The sequence below is a fragment of the Euprymna scolopes genome, chromosome 25 (genome assembly GCF_053919585.1).
Source record: "Euprymna scolopes isolate OS-2025 chromosome 25, ASM5391958v1, whole genome shotgun sequence".
Lineage (NCBI taxonomy): Eukaryota > Metazoa > Mollusca > Cephalopoda > Sepiida > Sepiolidae > Euprymna > Euprymna scolopes.
This window is the reverse complement of record NC_136506.1, coordinates 87,245,091-87,266,764: the sequence shown is the minus strand read 5'-3', so window position 1 is coordinate 87,266,764 and position 21,674 is coordinate 87,245,091. Positions and strand designations below refer to the sequence as shown.

The following is a 21,674-nucleotide window of genomic DNA, read 5'->3' as shown; positions in this document are numbered from 1 at the left end:
AAGAACTTTCACCCACTCCTCTTTGATACTTTGCATTAAATTAAAAGTAGCCCACATTACCTATCCTTGTGCCTTGCAGCTATGTTTTAAATTTTATAATGATCAGTTAATTAGTTGTGAACCATGTATATACAGCTATATAAACAAATACACCTATTCATAAATGTTAATTCAATGAAACTGTTTATAAGAGGGTGTTCAACAACAAATAAAGCTGTATCAATTATTTATATTCTGACCATGCATGTACATTAAATGAATATGATGGATATTTAACATGTGTTTCAAGAACCTTTATAATGGCTACAAGCATGTGGTAAAGTGCAACCTAAAATCAATGAATATGAACAAGAAAAATTGGGAAGAGCTAGCAGCAGACCAAAGTTGCTGGTGTAATAGTCTTCTCAATGGAAAGGCAGAAACAGAGGCAAAACTAAAGGGCAGGTCTGAACAAAAACATTACGAAAGGCACAACCATGGTAACTACCCATGCACTACTTGTGGGCAAACTTTCCACACTGAGCGTGGAATGCTACAATGTAGGATAAAGCACCAAAACCCTGACTAGTTATCTTCAGTTACAAAGGACTGCATGATGATGGCCATTGCAAGACGCATCTTTAAGACAATTGAATGTTGACCCATTTGCAGATTATTTGCTGTTATATTTTCATCATATTTATACAATGCATCTTGTAGAGGTTATGAAAGTTTAAATTGATTATTATAGTGTATCTTTGTTTCTTATCTTTAAGATTTGACTTGATATAATTTGGACTTTGATCAGTATTCAGTCATGTGTTCTTCTCGTGATAAGAATTACACAAATTTGTTTCAGGTTTTAAGTTTTAAGTTTTAATGGTTTGCCAACAAAATGAATTATTAGATCAGAGTATAATGATTACTCTATCTCATAACTGTTATATTCGATTTCAATATTAACCCGACGGTCTACAATTCTGTTGTCTAGTTGATCCTCCTTTATGACAAGACCCACCCGGACAATAAGGATGATAGAGGTTGGGATTTTTTGGTGGTAGGGTCCACTTATAAAGGCCCAAAGACCACTTGAAGATAAGGATTAATGAGTGCCAGACAGACGGCAAGACAGCACCATGACTATCAGTAATGGTGGAACTTGATAGGGTTTAATGATTTAAGAGGATGGCTCATTAAGAACTTGTTTACATTATACTAGAAAATGACTGTCATAGTCAGTTGGGAAGTGGCCCCACATTATTGTTTCACAGACGGACAATTTTAGGAAAGAAACTTTGCTTATGGAATTTTCATTTAGTTTTAGGCACAGAACAAATAAAGTGGGGGAAATTGTTGACAGTTATAGGTAAACGAGCGTTTGTGAATGTTTTTAAGAGGTTACCATAGATTGAATCTGTTGAGCACTTGCCATTTGGCTAGAAGCATAGTATAGCATCTTTTGTGATATATTATGCTTTTCTGACCTGTTTTCTAGTCTGGGACAATTTAAATGTTTGTCTCCCTCTAGAGTGTTGTCTTTTGGAGGAGCTGAATTTTTCTAAGCATTAAAAATCAACCTTGTGTCTAATTCTGTTTTATTCGTAGAGGGAATGGGGACAAGTAAATAGGGACAATGACTGCCTCCAATGTGTCATATGTTGCTGACAGATTATGTCTCAACATCAACACCTCAACCTGAAGTTTCTGCTGTTCTTGTTACAGCGACAGCTTTCAATGATTTGGACATGTAACTCCTTGCTAGGTGGGATTAATTAACAGTGTAATCCTCCCAGTCTCTCTGCTCGAGTGGCACAAACTGATTAGAAAGCAACAACTAATAGGAAGATCTTGACTGAATTCTTGGCTCCACAAAGAGTCACTCTTTGATGGTGGAATTGTGATATGGTCACATGGTGCCCTGCTCATCTACATCGCCGCTAACCCCAATGCTGTGTGACGTAAATTTCTTTCATCTACTCTGGTTCTTTTCTGGACTTGTTGTCTCTCCTTGATGGCTGTTGAGGGGGCCCACATGGTTCACAAGTATAAAAAAAAAACCCACAAACTTTGTTTTGTAAATGTTAGTTCTAACATCCATATCTTGGTTTTTCTCTAGAGGCAGAGTTTGTTAATTGATGTCGGCTCATATCTTTGATGGTGGAAATTGTGACCGGACTGTCATAGTTCGAGACATGAAGTCCAAGAAAAAATCTGGCACAACCCAACTAGACTTGAACGTTCATAAGTATAAATTCAGATTGTAAAGACTTTTTTTCCTTTCATGTTCTGTTCCTCCACAGTGGGAAGATATGATCACTCTGGTCTGCAAAAATTCCTGAATAGTCCTATCAGCATTCCCCAGTAGAGACGCCTCAGATGATTAGCTATAAACTAACCCTTTCTCAAAGAGATGGCAAAGTCTAGAACTATACAGGACCAGCAATATATCAGTCAGAAAGAAAAAGGGCCATTTCAGAAATGGCCTAGACTCCTGATTTTGGTGCTGAAGGGGAGGGGAATCCCACTTGGCTGAGGCTTCTGTTTCTAGTTTGATTATTGCACAAACCATTGATCATGAGTTTTGTTCAACACTACAAATCGCATCAATTGTAAAAAGGTTTGATCCACTATTAAATTGAAAACGTTTTTTATTTATTTTAATGATTTTCAAGCATTATATGTTAAAAAATATGAATTTGGCTTGATACATTAACCCTGTGTTAGTCACCTGAGTATTCCAATCATGGTTAATCTCATGGGGTGTTTATACACCCCAGTACAAAAAATGCTTATCGTGTAAAGTTCAGCATTTACCTACAGTCCCTGTTGAACAGTTTAAATCACTTGTAACTTGTTGATATTAATATAAAATACAATAAAATCTATATATATGTGAAAGTGTGTGTGTGTCTGTCTGTACATTTCCCTACACAATAACTGTCAATTTTCAGTCTACAGACTCAAAATTTGATATACAAGGTAGTGAGATTTGGGAAAATCTTTGTAATCCGTTTTTTTTTGCTGTTAAGAGTCTCCTCCGCCAATTTTGAGTCTAAACACTTGAAATTTTAGATATAGGTTTCTTGGACATGGATCTAACTTAACTTGATTTGAACCCAAAACAAATGTTAAGGAGTCATAATAGGGGTCAAAGTTTAAAATAAATTTGACCTCTGTGGTCTCTACCAAATTACTCAGACAATTTCTGGTCTAAACATTTGAAATTTTACATAAAGGGTATTCAGAGATAGGGCAAGATTTTTAATCAGCTTGGGTCGAAAATTTGAGCTACCAATATATAAATGTATGTATGTTTGCATGTGTGCCTAAAACTTTCGACAGAGGCAACGAATTTTCACAAGATCAGTATCATTTTAAAGCTCGACCTTTCAGACGACAAATACCAAAAAATTGGCTAAAAACATTTTCTTCACTCTCAACTGGGCACTTTTCTACAGCGGGGGGAGGGTTGCCTTTTTCACCGATATTTTCGAAAGTCATCCCCTCTTTTCGATTGTTTAGCCTTAATCTAAACCTACGTCACTTCCGGTTTGGCAGTGGTCGTAACAGCAAAGATGTCACTTTTTTTCCCGTTCTTTTCCTTCTTGGCAGTACGGGTTAAAGCCTGCCTTCCTAACTACCACTTTTTTTTTTTTTTTTTTTTTTTTTTTTTTTTTTTTTGCTTGCTAAACACACACCTCCAAACACCCGGACAACGCCGGGCACCTATGCTAGTAAATTATAAAACTAAGCAAAAATTAAGATATTACATTAGCTAAGCTCATAGTTATAAGACTGAAAGAGTAATAAATTGTAAATAAAATAATAATCTATCAAAACTTATAAAATACCAAAACATAATTCCATATTAAATATTACAAAGTAGCCTAATGATACATAATATGCACTTATATCTACGAATTTTCATTCCTATTGGAAAAATATATAAATCATAAAATCCCACCTACGTTATTCAGCTGGGGTGACTGAACACCTCAGAAGGTCAAAGTTATGCCGACCTCCAAGAAAAACTAAGATGCAATTCTGCCATAGTACTGCGAGGAAGTTGCCAACTAGGAATTATGAGCACTTAAGCAAAATTGGGGTGACAAAACACCCCATTGAGACCAACGCAGGATTAATAAAAGATTATTAGATGCCATGCTTCAAAAGATTGTCTGTTCTTTCATGTATGTAGGTCAATATCACGATGGCCAGTTTTTTCATTCCAGACAAGGCATGAAGACGCTTGATGTAAGGACTTAAAAAAAAAAAATATATATATATATATATACTTCAAGGTCAAAAACTTGCCAACGATCAGTGTTTGAATAGATTCTGACCCAGAACATGGCAATTCTTCCTTTGCAAACATTGCTCCTAGAATGTGACAACTAAAAGACAAAATTAGGGAAACAAAGGTTATGTGGCTTCCGAAATTACACCAGAGATCCTTATCCGTAAGCACATTAAAAAACCTAATAATTAAGTACAACTAGTGTTATCATGGCCGGAACATGGTTATCCATGTAACCCTTTATTCTCCTCTGCTCACTAAATTATTTCAATTAGTTGTTAGTATTAACAACATTGACCTGTACGCCATACATTTCACTTTTGACCCTCTCTTTTTCTAATTATTGTTCTCTCCTGCTTTCTATCTGGTTTGAAGGTCTATAGCATGCACTGTATGAGCTCATTAACATAGGATAGTGGTGTATTGTACATTTTTTTTGTTATCGAATGTAATATAAATATTATCACAAACACTGTTAACATTAATAAGGTACGAGTGGGTATGTATATTAGATATATATATGCGTGTGTATGTACGTATCCTATTGATTAAATTTTGATATGACAACACTATATCAAATATATCTTGTGCAAATTTTTGTGTGAAAATAAAGCGGCCATTGGGAGCTAAATACTTAAGAGTAGGTGATGCTATTCTAATTATCTTTTCTCCTATGAACCCTACAACCTATATATAATGAAAATATATGGCAATTAAGCTACATAGAATCTTCCGCATTCCATCCCTGTTTTAGCCGAAATATTTCTTATTGGAATGAAACACAGAAGATTCTGTGTAGCTAAATTGCCATATCTTTTCATAACTTACTTCCTAACTCTACTTGTGTTGAAGTAAATAATAGTAAATGTTAGTTTTACTATAACATTTTATGTCGACACATGAAATTATAAGATATTAGTTTCTTAACAATTCCAGTTACTGTTAAAAGCAGTCAGAAGTTTGAGGTACTAGTTAATTTCTAGACCATATGCAGTATATGCTTTAAAACCAAAGAACATCTGAAGAAAATGTTTGACATGTAAATCATATAAAACCCATTTCTATTGATCAACTCCAAAACTGTTTCCAATAACTTTACCTACATTAGTTTGAACAATAAAGACAATCTTTGCCATCAACCATTTTTCTCTGCTAATCATGACAATGTATTATGATCTTTCCATTTTTATTTATATTTTTTTAATATCAATTGAAAAACTTTCAATTTTTTTATGTACTTCATTTGTTGTTGCAATAATCAGACACACCAGTTCCCATTAGATCATCAGTGGCATTGAGCCTTTTCAGTACTAAAATGGGTGACCATTTGGGAATACCAGGTGCTGTATGTGCCCTGAAGCCTGGGGAGGAGTGGTTGTCACCAGGCTATTCTTGCCTAGGATATGCAGCATGAAATAATGCAGCGCCCCCACAGTATTAAGGGACTCTCAGATCGGTTGTTGCAATAGTTCATCCTGGTTGGATTGAGCCAGCTTGTTTCCTAATTTGCACCACATTCCAGATTACGTCGGTCCATGCATAGTGTATTCTGAGAGCAATGTATTCTAGGAGTATAGATAATTATCCTATCTATAGAATTTCATTTGACATTAAATGATCCATGGATGGTTTATGTGCCAGAAACCAAACCAAACTCGTATACAGCGGTCCTGAACAAGGTAGTATGAAATATCTAACCAATCATGATTTTATCAAAGACTGATCACCTATGGATTTGAGAGCTCAGCCACATCCTCCTTAATTGTTCAGATCCTCAGCATTCCACAGATCTACTTGCTATAGTTTTTTATTAAATTTTCTGTGATATCTTTTAAATAAAGAACTGCAAGGTTTTTTTTTTTTTCTTTTTGGAAAGCAAAATTGTTTTGAGTTTAAATGTTGATTGCTTTAAAACATTCATTTTATTTTTTATTGTTAAAATCAATTTTCTTTGGAGTGCCAAAATATGAGAATTAAAAGACCAAGCAATGATGATTAATGCAACCCTGAAGCCCACCATGAAGCATGTGGAAGCATGTGAAATCCTTGTGCAATAAGTCTGACCTCAATGAACTTGATATCTTGTACAAATTTATCTGAACATACCCATCGGATGGTGTACGTTAACAATAATAGTGTAGACCTTGTTTTTGATCCTGCTTTATAGTTAAACAATGTAGACAGATCCTGGGTATAACTTTAAAAGCATTTAGTGGTGAGGTCCCATTTGGGGCTGTGGGAAATGAGTTTTTTTTTTTTTTTTTTTTTTTTTTTACATGGGGTTCACCACTTATCAAGGCCCGAAGGCCACTCAGGGATAAGAGTTATTGCGGGTACAGTAATCAATGAGATAGTATTGTAGTAATCATTAGTATTGGGTGTTTAGTTAGTGTCTTACTTAAGGGGGCGGTTTGTCAGGAGTTTGTTTATGTTGGACTTGAAAACGTCCAAGTTATAGTCAGGTGGGAAACAGGCAAGCGGCAGAGAGTTCCACTGACATGCAGTTCTAAGAAAGCTTTGCTCATGGAATCTAAGTTTGGATTTAGGAACAGATAAAGAGTGGGGAAAATTATTGACAATAGTTTCAGCCAGACGGGTGTTTCTCGTGAAAGATTGGCGAGGGGGGGGGGTTGGAGCTCAGACGAGAACCTGCCATGGAAATGACGATAAAACAAAGACAGGCTCACAACGTCTCTTCTGTGGGAGAGAGGCTGCAGGGGAGAGAAAAGGGCATCCCCCACTAAACCACGAAGTCTATTTTGTACTCTGTCAAGGCAGGATAGGCTGTTTTTAGCAGCTCCTGCCCAGATGTGGCAGCAGTACTCCATCCTTGGACGTACTTGGCTTTTATATAGAGAATTGCATCAGTAGTGAGATATCTTCTGGAGCAGTAGAAGGATCCCATCATTTTCCCAGCGTCCCTGGCAACAGATTTGATGTACGTGGTCCATTTCAGATCCGGAGTAAAGGTCAAACCCAGAAGAGTTACTCCTTAGTTACCATTGTTCTCACGTCCACTTCAATTGGTAATACTTGTTAGGACATCTGGTGATACCAGATCAGGTTGTCTCAGGATATTGGTTTCCTGACCAAAAATTCACCATACATTTTTTTCTCCAAAAACTCAATGCTCTGCAAAGTCTAAAAGTAAAACAATTTTCTTTCTATAAAACAATCAAACCAAACACCATGAATACATATTTGAAGATATAAAGACTTTAAAGAAAAACTTTTCCAAAATTACTGCATTCAACATTAAATAACCCAAAAAGGGTTAATATGCCGTAAAATCAACCAACCAATGTAAATGATAAAAGAACCAGAGTATTTTTCTTTTTTTTACTGAGATTGATAAACTATTCTCTTATACCTAGATTCATTACATCGGAGTTGCCTTCAATTTCCTCTGCACTTTCGGTAAATTGCATTTATGACAACTCGATATCCACCGGAATCATTGGCATAAAATGTCTCTTCTTCCTGACGAACTTGCAATTCATGTCATCTTATAAAGACATTATTTGACTCTTTTGATCTGACGGAACACAATATGGGAATCATTAAAAACGCATCCAACATTTTTATTTTGCGCAGCTGTTTTGACACGGCATTTAAGTCCTCTGCTTAAACTTTTATAGATTGGAATAATGTAGCAATTAATCTCGCCTTTGAGATAACTCATTGGTTACTTTATTATACTTTTCTCTTATTCAATATATTCACAACTAGGTTTTAAACAAACTATGTACATGGCTTATTATAAGAATAATTTACTTAATTCTTATATATCCCTGTCTTTGCACGTATTGCCACAGGATGACCTTGCTCCACTTGTACCCCTTAACGTAAATTCTCTAAACCTATCCAATTAGCAGCAAAATCCCGTTCCTTTACTGTTGAGGTCTCTAGATGCTGGAACATTTTTCTGCTTTCCTTGGACCGTTTGCCTTTCGGAATTCTTTCTCTTGCTGTACCAATATACATAAATTTAAATGTGATATGAACAAATATCCTGTTTCTCAATTTCCTACCTAGATTAACCTCTCTGAATTTTACCCTTATGCTTCATTGGCAATGTCTTGTTTTGGGATGAACAAAAGTTAGAAAAACGTTTTTAAATTCAATATTTTTAGATTGATAGTTTGGGTGAATGGGATTATTTTGGAAAAGCAAATAGAATTGTGATTAACCGAGTTAGTTTAGTTAAAATAAAAATACATTTTCTAGTTGATATCTCTTTAAGAATAAAGTTTTCTGACCACTTTTCGTGATTTTAACGACTAAATGATTTACTTTTATTAAAAAATTTGTACTATTTATTGCTTATTGAATTAAAAAATAGCAAAATAAGCATTTTTAAAAATCATTTGCAAAAATTAGCATTGTAAAATGAGTTGAAAAGTTCATAAGTGCACAACAATTCAAATGTCTAATTAGTATTCATTTTTCGGTGCTTCTTGCGCACCAGGCAATAAGTATGTGGCCAGTTTCCTCCTCCCTACATTCTCCATGCAATCAGCACGCTTCCTCTTCCTCCATCAACCTGCTTATTGATTTGTCCCTTGGGCTTAAGGTTTGCTCATTTATATAATTAAGAGTTAAAATTTAAAATATTTCTACGTTTTTTGTTTTTTTTAATTTCTCTTACCCCACCAAACAATGCATATTGGCACTTGGACCTCTTTGAGATCATGTCTAATAGGGGATTGTGGAGAGTTAAGCAAAGAAATGTTTGTTCACATTATATTTAGACTTCTTCCGGTTCTCATTAATCGCTTAAATTATTTTATAAAAATAAAACTATTTGATCAGTTTGTCATTTTTTGAAATGCAATATTTTCTTTCTGTCACAAGTAAATACATCATACAGATTGTTCATATTTTTTAATACATGAGAAATTATAATTTTAAAGCAAATTTAAATGATTCTTTATTTGACAGTTTAAATGCTGTCAAATTCACTTTTAATTTGGAAAATCACAAAAGTAATCTATCTTTAGTTTTGAGACAAAAAACAATTAACAATGGATTTATGAAGAAAACCATGTATTCTGATGGATTTAATTTCAAATTCTTTTTATTGGAGATTTATTTTTTTTCAGTTGGAAATGAAATCTGAGATTATATAAATCTCGAATGTCTGTGTCTGTATGTTGGCTAAAAACTTTTGTCATCCACATCCTACAGGCACGAACACAGCATCGTTAGAGCAATCTCTTGAACAAAAAAAAAAACATTTAAAAATTGGAAAAAATTGATTATTCCATGTAGAAATATCATTTTGAGGGCAGGGAGTCAGATAAAAACCTTGCTTTTGATGCGGTTTGCAGACCACATATGCTAACCGTTATGTTCTCTTTTACAAAATTTATAAAATTTTGCTTTCAGTTTCACTTCTGGCTGATGGCACCCATGGCCCATGTTTATTTTTTTTTTTTTATTTAACCATATTTTACAACCGGGGGAATGCTGGGTATCCCCCCCCCATATATATAAAATAAAACTAAAATCAATTTCGCCTATTTTCTATTATAATTTTTTTAAATTTAAACATCCCATATCAAATGATTGTATATGTTGGAAGTGGGGGGGGGGCATCAATGTCTGCAACTTTGGAGCTTAAAGTTTATGTAAACATTTTCACTAATTGCTTTATGACTTTACTGCTAAGTACATTGACATAGATTGTGTTGAATCGATATTTTGTGGTACTTGCAAGCATTTGACTCACAGGAAGTGCAGTGGAAATACTGGTTGATTGAGAGATGATAACCAATTTGTGTACAAGAAGTGTAAGACAATGGAGATGGATGAGAACTCAGATGTGGAGAAAATATATTTCAATGGCAAAGCTATTGAGGTTGTTCAGAAGTTTCATTACTTTGGTACCATTGGAGCACAGGGAAGAGCAGGTGCTTGGTGTAATTGCAAGAATTAGTTGATATTTTAAGTTATGGGAACCTCTGCCATTACTAACCAGCAGAGTGCTACCACTATCAAGTAAGGGAAGAGTCCATCAGGCATGTTTATGGAACATTGTCAGTGAGGCTTGGGGATCTGTGTTGCATGGAGAGAAATATGAGAATGATACGATGGATATGTTATGCAAATCTTAGACAGGTTTAAGTCTTAATGACTTCAAAGGAAGATTAAATCTGGACAGTATATATATGCAGAAAAGAGACTTTGACTACATTGCAAAAAATGAGTGAAATTCAATTAGTAAATGTAGAACAGTTGAGGTAGCAGTGTCAGTTGGTAGGAGGAAAGCATGAGAGGATGTGATAAACAAGGACTTAAGAGAAAGAGGGATAAAGATCTTGTCAGATTAGTTTGGGAATCTATTTCTAAAAGCCATCCAATACATGCCAGTATGTTAAACAGTATAATAATTGTGCAAAATAATGCCCCCCTTCCCCCCCATTATTTTGTTATATAGCTGGAGATGGGACATCTTACCGGATCCCAAATATTCACCTGCTATGTCGGAGGTTCCAACCGAAATTTAAGATTCTGTTCTTTTACAATTGTTTGTATCTCTGAGTATAGTTTTTGAGAGTCCAGTTGCTCCTATACTTACTAGAATGATGGGAGATCTTCCTAAGATTCTGGTTTCTTTTCATGTTGGGCATAAGACCTTGGTATTTGCCTTTTCTGTTTCATATGCCTAATAAAGAAAATCTAATAAATATTTATTTTGGGAAAAAATTTTAATCATTTCTCTTGGAGAAGAATGTGTATAAATGTTAGTAAATAAATGTTTGACTGATATTTGTATTTGTCCTTTTGGCTTAGATCGTGTTGGAGAGGGGGTCTATTATGACATCACAATGTATTCTGAGATAAACTACAAAACATTTTGTAAATGTTCTGAATGAATAAGTTTCATATCCTTGTAAAACCTAATTATTAACCAATGTCAGTTATTAGGTTATATTTAATCTATAACAAATACTGATCCAATGGGTCACGAGTGGTCCAGTGGAAAAAATCAGTTGATTTCCATGAACATATTTGAATATGCTGTTTTAATTTAATTTGCATATTAGTTTTTTATCTAAAAAGTTTTGAAGTAGCAAAGATAAGATGCACATTAGACTTTGACACAAATTTCATTAGTTAATGACCTCCTTCGTTTTTATGCGGAGTTATCAGATATTCATTATTTGCTGGCATGAATGTTTTTTGTTTGTTTTTAATTTTTTACTTTTTGAATGTTGTCTAGATTTCTATAACTGATTTAAGGTATTTTTGCACTGCTGAATCAGGAAATGATGTGCGCTTCTCTCCATCAGGTCAGATCTTGTGTTGATTTGAAAAAAAAAAAAAAAAAAATGGTCTTATGACAAAATTGGTTACATTTTTGTGGCATTATCAACTGATTTTTGTCAACATGTATCATCCTAAATATGTTTTTCAGAGAAAAAATGTGTTGCTAACAAATATTGATTACTTGATAGAAACATTGATTTCTGTAAACTGAATGGTATTGATAAAGGAAAGTACACGTAAATTGCATGTTGCTTCACCATTGTTCAAACTTCAGGGCTTGAATTTGTTTTTTCAAACTCCTGGAATGCTCAGCGGCAGAGATCTCTTCAGATTCCAACAGTAGTTAGCCATCATGACTGCATCCCAGCAACCCTGATACCTGGTCTCCACCTCTTTCAGATCCTGATGGAATCTTCCCTCGCCCTCTTGCTTGTCACTTATTGAACCCAGATTCTCAGGAAACTGGTTCATATGTGAAAATAGTGCATCTTGACACTCATGTTGCAGACCAGGTTTCTGAATGCAGCATGTTGTTGACAAGTTCTGCGTAGTTTCTGCCTTTTATTGTTGCCAAGAAAATTCTTCACTCGCAGAACAAATGCCTTCCACGCTTTCAGTTCCACTTCATTCATTGAATTTTCAAACTCTGGATCTCTGAGCTGCCAGATCTGAGGACGGTTGAAGATGCTAGCTTTCAACTTCTCCATGGTCAATCCTGGAAAAGCCTGGCACAAATGAAGTAGTCACCATTCTTGTCTAGAGCCTTGGTAAACGGCTTGATTAAACCAAGCTTGATGTGCAAAGGTGGGAAGAGTATTCTGTGTCTACCAAAGGATTGTCAATGTTCTTTGCAAGGCACCAGTCCTTCTTGTATGCTAAGCACCAATTTTTGAAAGATTTCGAAGTTTTATGAATTCAAACTGATCCCTTATCGACATGCAGAACTATCAAATCTCTTGTTAAAATAATCAATTCCAATCAAAATATGGTATTTTACTCCCAACTTCTAAAATGCTTCACACATGAAAAAATATTAAAACAAAACATGTGGCCATATTTCAAAAACTTGACCTGATTGCATAAAACCAATGTGATTTTTGCATCAACACATCAGATTCGTTCTTAATCAGCTAAAAAATCACCAGCAAATTTATTGTTAACCAGTGTTATCAATCCAATAAGCTTAAATGTTCTGATGATTCTGTTAAAAAAAAAAAAATAGGTTCTTGTTTAGAATCCCTTCCTCCTATAATATAAAACAAAAATAATGAAAAATCAGTATAATGTACATAGCCGTCATGTTAAAAAAATATATTTAAAAAATCATGTAAATTAATCAAGTAGTTTTATTTTTGAAATAAGAAAACTAAATTTTATGAGTAACTGAAGAGTGTCAGTCTTGTCCACCATTTTGTAAACAATAAAACCAATAACTCAACAAAAAACATGCAAGATTTATGCTGTAATGCCTATGAATTCTCATTAATCACTTAAAAATTTTCTTTTTAAAAATAAAACTTGATCGATTTACATGATTTTTGGAACATGATATTTTTGTTTCGTCTTGGCACATACGTTGTACAGATTTTTCTTTTACTTTGTTTTAATATGGAAAAAATTTTGACAGGAACCAAACATGTAATCCCTGCGTGGATGGTATGACCAGAGAACAGATATTGCATTTCCCCCCTCCCCCCCCCCAAAAAAAAAGGTAACTGATTAATGTAATAATCAGTATTAGTATATAAGTATTGTTAATCCTGTTGCAATTTGTGCCATATCAAAATACCCCCCCTCTCTCTTCAGCTTTCACCTTGTTTGGCGAGTAAGAATGCATTTACTCATTTCATGTTGCACTTTCTTTAACTATAGCAGCAAGTCACTTTTAATGTAGTTTTTTGCATTTGACTTTTTAATTCAAACTGGTTTGCTATATTTAATAATGATAAAGTGCAACTATTGTGTAGTATTGGTGTATTTGAGAGTTGAAAACTATGGATGACTGGAAAGCACCAGAATATCGGAAGCTACGTCATGATGATTTGTATTGGATTAAAACATTCGTCAATTTTAGCTGAAGCACATTACATTTAAATTTCAATGTTAGTACGGTCGAGAAAGCAGGAAATAGCAAGGGAACTCTGAAGTCTGGCAGTTTGAGGGAAGAAACTATTAAAAAAAGTAAAAGGCTTTTGGGCATCCAGGGATCTTTTATAGTGAAAGGGTGAGAATTTTCTGTTTGTATGGTTAGTTAGGGATATTTGTTAAGGGAGTGGAGGGTCGTACAAATGATCATCAGAGCGCATTCTATTAAAATACTTGTAAAACGGCACAGGGATGCAGCATTGCATCAATGGGACAGGGATTGGTGCTTAGTTGATAATGCAGGACCTATTAGATTGGAGACTGTTTTTTTGGGCCCTTAAGGAAAGACTAGTAATAGATGCACCAACCCAGATTCACCATGCATTCGTGAATCGTTCCTTTGATATATGATACTCTGAGGTGTGAGTAATTTTCTACCATGTTAGAGGGAGCCCACCTTCTTTGCAGCAGCCTTGACAATGTCTTCAATGTACTTGTTCCAACTAATGCTGCCTGTGAATGTTAACTTAGACTTTGAATGGTGAGCTCTTGGTTAATTATTATTAGTCATGGTAATCGGTGATTGAGAAAGTTTTTTTCTAATGGAAAGGCGCATAGTCTTAGTAGCATTAAATGCTGTTATCCATTACACTCTAAGAAATTCCATGACTTTGCTAGTTCCAATATCTGGTATCCCAACTCCTAATTGCAACTCCAGGTATTATATGTGGGATATGGTTGCAAAAGACACTAACTGTACCCTTTGCAATACCAAAGATTATCTGATTGCCAATATCAAATTGGTGTTCAGGTGTTACACAAAGCAAAGTTACTCAAGGCAACAAGAGATACATTTTGAATTGTGTGAATACATCATTGTGTGTGTTAAGCTATGCAGAATTGTTTACATTTCATCCTCATAAGGACGTTACTTTAGCCTGAATGAGTCCTTACAAGGATGAAATGTGAAAAATTCTGTATAGCTTAATTGCTATATATATATATATATATATATATATATATATATATATATATAAAACTTACTGCTTAGCTCTCAGGCATTTTTGAAATAAATACTGGAGATTGATACAAAATATTTTACAAAATTTTAGGTAGATGTAATAATTATATATACTAGCAGGGCGCTTGGCAGTGCCCAGACGTAAAATACACTTAAATATAATATTTTGATTAAAGCTGATTTCGTATTATATTGGACCCAATATATAGTAATGATTTAAAAAGTTGTGCGCCACCGAGAATCAAAACCAAAACGTTCAGCTTACGATTTAATTTTTACCCAGCCGTTAATGACTGAGCTATGGAGACCTGTTTGCTGCAAGGCTAAAAATTAAAATGTGAACCAATAGCTTCTACGTTATGCATACATATTCGTAATGCCGGCGTTCGACCTTCACCTAGCAAATTTCTTTTTAATTTTCAGTTTTGTACCGATTTTCCTGATATAAAACCCAAATATAAAGTTTCACATGGGTTCAAATACCTTGTTTATGAAATTTCATGCCTATAGACCAAAAACTTTAGTTTAGTAGGCAACATTTCTTTAAGCAAAAAAAAATATATATATATATATATATATATATGGAAAGAGTTTTGTGTTTACTATAAACTTTTTACACAAATATTACACGAGGTAGAATATCTGCATTAATATAATTATGCATAACCCAAAAAAATTAAATGAGAATTAAAATGAATGTTTTAAAAGAATATGCAAATTAGTTAGATCTTTTGCTAGTGAATGCAATTCCACGGCCTACATAAGTATTTTCTTTTTAAATAAACAGAAAAAAGGTTCTCCTTTTTCTTCTTGGCCTTTGGCGAAGATCTTTTCTGTTATGAAAGTGTAGTATCTGCTGGAACAGATACTGCAATCAAAGTTATATGTGGGGGCAACCCCACATAAGACCATTGCTCTTGAGCAATCAGTTTCGGTCAATGTAGGGGAAACCCTTCATACCAATTGTCACTATCCAGTTTCCTCTCTGGGGAACTGGTTCCCCTCCCCTCACTCTCCACATTAAAAAAACTGCCTTGTGCCTAATTTGCTCAGTGGGGAAGCAAATATCTAACTAAATAGAAAAAAGGGTTTTTTAATATGAATATCAGTATACAAAAAAATCTCAAATGTATAGTGTAGATATATACATACCCAGTGTTAGCTGAGATGAATTCATTTTAATTTTTATTTGTTTGCACATTTTAAAACTTATGGTAGACAACTCCTATTCATTAATTTCAAAATTATTCTTATCACTGTTTATTACTTTAGGTCATTATTTAAAAATCTTTCATAGTCATCTAACCAAATTAGTCTTTGGAATAACTTGTAATTAAGTATCTCATGTTGCTAATAATATGGTACAACAGTAACGAATAAAAATTGTCTCATCAAAAGTAAACTTTGATTTGTCAGCTTAAAGTCTATTTGGGTCTGACTTTGAAAATCTGATAAGATAGTGTGTGTACATTTACTCAATACAATCTTATGTTTAATGGAGAGGGGGTTATTTGTTAAAATCGTAAAAGCTGAAAACTATTTCTTGTAGCAGTTTTGTGTGACTTACACTGTACTAGCCTGGGTGCCCGGCATTGCCCGGAGGTGTGTGTTGAGCAAAAAAAGTGGTAGTAAGCCGCCAGGCTCAAGCCCATATCGCAAAGGAGGAAAAGAACGTGTTAAACAAAAAAAAAAAAAGACATGTTTGCTGTTGCGCCCATCGCCAAACCGGAAGTGACATAGGTTTAAATTACCGCTAGACAATCAAAAAAAAAAGGGGGGGTGACTTTTGAAAATATTGGCGAAAAAAGCGACCCCCCCCCCCCTGTAGAAAAGTGCCTGGTTGAGGGTGAAGGAATTAGTGTTTTTAGCAAAGTTTTTTGATATTTGCCGTCCGAAGGATTGAGCTTCAAAACGATACCGATCTCGTGAAAATCCGTCATCTCTGTCAGAAGTTTTAAGCAGACATACATGCATTTAAACAGACAGGTGAAATTTATATAATAGGTAATAATAATTTTAACAAAAAAAATGTTTATTTGCAAGATCATTTCCGATGGCGAAAGATGCACACAAATGTTAGTAAATACGTGTTTAACTAATATTTTAATCTGGTCTTTTGGATAGGATCAAAGTGCAGTATCTATTAGATGTCAAGATGCCAGCCTCCTGAGCATTACCTTCTCTTTTGTCTCATTTGTGGGCCTCTTCATTCAGGAGGGAATGCAGCTATTCTTACAATCCAGAATGGCCATTTGGGGGGTGCACTGGATCTGGTCCATTTAATTCAGGGTGCAATTTAGATTTTATAAGCATTTTTATTCTTTTCAACATTTAACAAATATTTGTTACATGGAATAAGATTTAACAAATTTAAATTAACTCCATCAAATTTATTCCGTAATTTTGGTTCCCCAATTTATCGGAGAGGGGCCTATGTTTTCAGTGGCATCCGTGCGTCCGTTAGTTCGGACTATTGCCAGATAACCATCAATTAATTTTTCCTGAAATTTTGCCACAAATTGTATTTCATTAAATAGATGTGCACAGTAAAAAAAAAAAATTTTTTTTACAAAAATTCCCGTTGCATCCCCAGAGGCTCAAGAGGTAAAAAATGCCCCAAAATAACCAAAAATGGCATTTTTTGCCCCCATAGCGTTTGATCCATCCATTAGACTTTCCTGAAATTTGGCCAAAATTCTGGTTCACATCCCTCTGGGACTTTTATAACTAAAAAGCATGCTTTTTTGGAGCTCTTTTTTTTTTATATTATTTAAGAACTCGATATGTATGTCTATATAGTGGTTTTCCATGATGCTGAATTCAAATATACATGAAACTGCATTGTTTGTCCCTTTTCACTGGGATTTGGTGTTTCCAGGAGCTGAAAAAGGGGTCACAAATGTCCCAAAATTGCAAAAAATGACACTTTACCTCATAACTTTTGCCCCATTCATTACATTTTTCTGAAACTGGGTGACAATGTGGTGGCAAGGTTGGCTCTTCACACTTCTCACCTTCATTTCTTCACTATTTTTTTGTGGCGTCCTCTCACATGCAACACAAGAGGGGGACTACGCATGCGCAGCTTCATAATTTTATTATGAACTAGCAGAGCTGCCCGGCATTGTCTGTGCCCATAAAAAAATAGAAGTTAAATAATGCGTAACATCTTTATATTAAAACTTATATATTTCTCTCTTGTGTCGTTGCTTTATCTCCCCCCCCCTTTTTTTGTCCTCTTCAACTCTTTCACCTCTGCCCAATACAGTATCATATTTTATGCATTGAGAAAAGTTATATAATAATGTAATTCATTTATTATATCTATTGCTTTTAAATGTGAATATTTTCTATATTTTAGATATTCACCTGAGATAACTCCAATCAAGAAAATGTAAACATTGTGGGTCTTTGGTTAGTAATTTTCGATTTTTAGCTAAACATAGACAACCTTTTATATAATAGAATTTTTTTAGAATGGTTTTATATAATAATAAAAAAAATGTTTTAAGTTTACATTAAAAAAGTTTTTGGCTGAACTAAAAAAATATTTTTTTATAAGATATTTTATTAAAAAATAAAATCCTTCAAAAAAAAAATCATTTCAAAGTAAAGACTAGCTTTTTATGTAGATTCATAAAATGAAACTGGAATTTACGTAAATATCAAGAGATTTTTCCTCTGTAACACCAAGATTTCCTCTAAGCAGAAGTCGAAAAACAGCTGTTTTAGTAAAAATAACTTAGAATTTTTATATCTTATGAAATGTATGTACTTAAGAGCGTTTTTGTGGTATCTTAATTCCATGAAGCATGTTGGAATACACATTTAAAAAGTTAATGAACACATTTGCTGCCGTACTATTTTAAATAACTGCGATGAAGAAGTACTTGTAGAATGAAGTCAACTCATAATGATCCTTAGTGAATATATTCGGTCCAGGAAGTTGACGATGTGATGGAAGCAATTGGTCCACTTGTCTTTATAGCAATTGGTTAAAACATATTTTGATCGCTTGCAGATCTGCTGATGCTGACATGTGTAAGTTTGTTGCAGATTTTGTTACTGATAAATTGCATCCCATATTAATGACTTGTCATTTGCTTCTGTCTGGCCATTTGCCTTCCTCTGTCAACACTTACCGGTTCGAGGATCGCTGGGAGCGAACAAATATCTACAGCTGTAGCTGAGTAATTTGTCGGCGTTCCTTCTACATAAGGTGTGGTGTCCATGCACATCAACCAATTGTCAACAATAGCACTTGTGGACACTGCATACTCTTGAATCTGTATGCAGGGTGATGAAAAATCTGAGAGAATCATTATTAACTAGGTTCCTGATGACGGCAGGGCTGTTTGCAAGTAACATTGTATGGTGAGCTTGAAGCTTCAAAGCAAGTTGACTGGTGTTGGTCACAGGATGTTTTTAGAGATTTGTACTAGTCTTCATCCTGTTTTTCTGTCTCCCCCTCCTGTTTTTGGAATGATACAACCAGGCCTCGTCTAATCAGTTTTAAAATTTTTAATAGCAAACTAGGTGCATATATAAGCATCAGGAAGCTTCTAAATCAATGTCAGTGATGTTGCCTTTAAGCATTTAAATTTTTTACTTTAAAGAAAATGAGTAATGTTTTATATTGATAAAGTGTGAAATTTCGAATAATTTATCTGTGGATATGTTACTTAAATGCCATAGTTATTTTTATAACTTACTACTACCTAGCTCTACTCGCATATTGAGTGCTGTTGAAATACTTAAAATCAATACATAAAATATATCTTACAAATTTTGTGTGGGGGTACATAAAATAATATAAAAGTGAAAGAAAAAGGTTTAAAGATTTGGCCAATGAATTACATTTTCATTTAACAAATGGAACCATTTTATTGGCTAATTGTTCGAATTTCCAATCAAAATTAAATTAATTTTATTCCAAGAATTTATCCTCCTGAGGGAATATGTGATAGATTATAAATTTTTAAATTTAAAAAAAAACATTTTTTTTTTCTTTTTCAAAGACTACTTATTGATAATTTCTATAAATGACTGGCTTATCAAAATTAAATATTGATTTATGAAATGCAATCCTATCGATCTCAAATGTCGAAAGATGAACTAGTTTGATTTTATCTACTGAAAGAAAGATTGATAGGATTATCTTTTCTTTGAGTTGATTATACTTGAACATATTTTGATGCAATATTCTGTCTTATTACAATTGTTGCCTTGAAAAAAAAAAATTTGCAATATCAAGTTATGTAATAGAAAAAAAAAAATTTTGCAATAAAAGTAATCCATCCCTAAGTAATCCAATTTACAAAATTTCCACTACTTATGATTACTATGCTATAATCTCATTGACTAATGTATACCCATTGACCCTTATCCTCAGGTGGCCTCCGGGCCTTGATAAGTGGTGACTCTTTTGTAAAAAAAAAAAAAAAAAATTGATGCTGTATTTCTTAACTGTAAACCTCCAAATGACTTTAACAAATCGAAACACCCATTTAATTATTTCAAATTTTTTAATCAATTCCATGCCATAAAATCAGTAAAATATGTAAGAAAAATATTTCGGGGAAATTCAGAAAAGGCAGATTTACCCAAAGAAAGACTAATTTCTAAGATTGTGAAAGTTGTCATTTGACTTGGATTGAGTTGAGGGCCCTTTCTAATACCCCCACCATCACATCCATTGAGAAATCAGAGTATGAAATCCATTAAGATTTCAGTTTTTTGCTATTAACCATTCCCATTACAGATTAGAATTTCAGTAATCCTTAAAGATAGACCCCTCTTCCTTAAAAAAAAAAAAAAAAAAAATCCTTACAAGTTTAGTCTTTTACCCATATTTCTGAATTTATTAGTTTGTTCTTACAAAAAAATAATTGCATTAGTTATTTTAACATTGTTATGCAATTTTTTTAAATATATTCTACTGGCTTGTATCTACCTGACGTTACATGGGAGTTTTAGTTTTTTAATTTTTTGTTTTATGGGTATCGTTTGGTCATTAAAATAATAATAATTGACCCAAGATGTTATAAAAGTGTAATTGTTGTTACGGTAATATTGCTTTAATCACCATTTATAAAGTGATTTGATTTAAAAAAAAAAAAAAAAAAAAAAAAAAAAACTTCCAAAACATTTAATTTTTTTAATTAAATGATGATTTACAATTTTAAAGCCAGTTTAAATTACACTTAGAAGATTTAAATGTGTCCAAAATTTCTTTTAAAATTAAGATGGCAGACTTGTTTACGAAGATGAAATACTGATTTTAATTTTGTAATTCAATTATTTTAAGAGCAGGATAAAATTTTCTTCATTATGCATTTTTTTTTTTTTTTTTTTTTTTTTTTTTTTTCATTAAATTATCACTTAATAGTAAATTAAAAAAAAAATGTAAGTCACACAGATGTGAAAAACCCATCAACAAAGTGGTCACACAATTTTATAACAATTGAAAGAATTATCAAATTGGTTGGTAAATAATTACTTGTACATTTTATTTTATTTTATTTTTTATTTTTTGTCAGTTTATTAAGTTAGACAATTTTTTTCCGAATCAATTTTATACCATCTTTTCAGATTAAATCAAAATTTAACTGAAAAAAGGTTTTAATCCGTATGAAATTTTAAGGTCAGTCTAATTTTGCCCATACCTATTTACATAAATGCAAGAAATATCCCCATAAAGAACCTTAATGTCTACTTTTCCTAATTATAATCTCCTTGTCTGCCAAAACAGGATTTTTATTCTTATGTAATTCATCAAACTATGTATAAATCTATTAATAAAATTTTAATTCCAATCATCTTTTATTGGCAGAAAATGTCTATTGTGCATGTCAATGCTGCTGTATGATTGGCTCCTGCGCAAAAATTTCCACATGCAGGTTTTTGACTTTTTGATGCATCATATGTATCCATCTCTCTGATCAAATCCCAAACCACATCAGTTGTAGAAGATGAAACCACCTACGTTACAGATTTTGCTGGATTAGTCATGTTGTTCAA

At 33.5% G+C, this 21,674-nt stretch overlaps 1 protein-coding gene and 1 long non-coding RNA gene across 3 annotated transcripts in view; one reads left to right on the top strand and one right to left on the bottom strand.

The window, feature by feature from the left end:
- Window positions 1–21,674, bottom strand: part of LOC145247491 (uncharacterized) — a 534,006-nt gene that overhangs the window by 338,101 nt on the left and 174,231 nt on the right. The window lies entirely within an intron of this gene.
- LOC145247487 (ras-related protein Rab-5B-like) overlaps window positions 1–21,674 on the top strand; it is a 107,139-nt gene that overhangs the window by 15,596 nt on the left and 69,869 nt on the right. Inside the window, exon 1 of one of the 2 annotated variants that reach the window (XM_080109296.1) lies at window positions 18,021–18,068. The exons of the other annotated variant lie outside the window; for it this stretch is intronic. The gene's annotated coding sequence lies outside the window, so the exon portion shown is untranslated. Of the gene's footprint in view, window positions 1–18,020; window positions 18,069–21,674 lie in introns of those variants that run through there. 2 annotated transcript variants of the gene reach the window in all.